Here is a 575-nt window from a genome sequence, read left to right on the forward strand (position 1 = left end):
TCCTGATACACATCTCTGCAATAAACAGAGAGGATGTGTACCCGGAGAACAACAGGGGAGGCACTGACGAAATTTATGCGTCGGATCCGGAGCAAAGCATATGGGAAAACGAACCCAATCTAAACATACTCGGGCTGTCCATGGATAGAGTTGGACAATTTGAAAGAATCAAGGTTATAAATATGCAAATGCATGCATATTTATAACTATGACGCTTTCGAACGGGAGACACATATTGGTTACGCATACTGATGATTCAAGACACATATATATCTAGCTATCAAGTTTCATCGGAATAGATCAAATAATTAATGGGGGAGGAGGACATGTCATTTGTGCTCACCCACGAACGAAGGGGCAGAGCTCGTCAAACGCACGGCGAGGTCGTCGAACACCAAACCTCGCAGTGATGAAACAACTGCACATTTAAAACTACCCGATCAACATAATTATATATGATGTTTTTCATAACAAAATCGAAAGATATATGACCTAACTAATAATTCACATATATATGACCCCGTCGGCTTCTGGAAGGCCAAAGAACACCTTTTCGGGAGGTGTCGGGGGTCGGG

Source organism: Triticum aestivum, chromosome 6D (genome assembly GCF_018294505.1).
Source record: "Triticum aestivum cultivar Chinese Spring chromosome 6D, IWGSC CS RefSeq v2.1, whole genome shotgun sequence".
NCBI lineage: Eukaryota > Viridiplantae > Streptophyta > Magnoliopsida > Poales > Poaceae > Triticum > Triticum aestivum.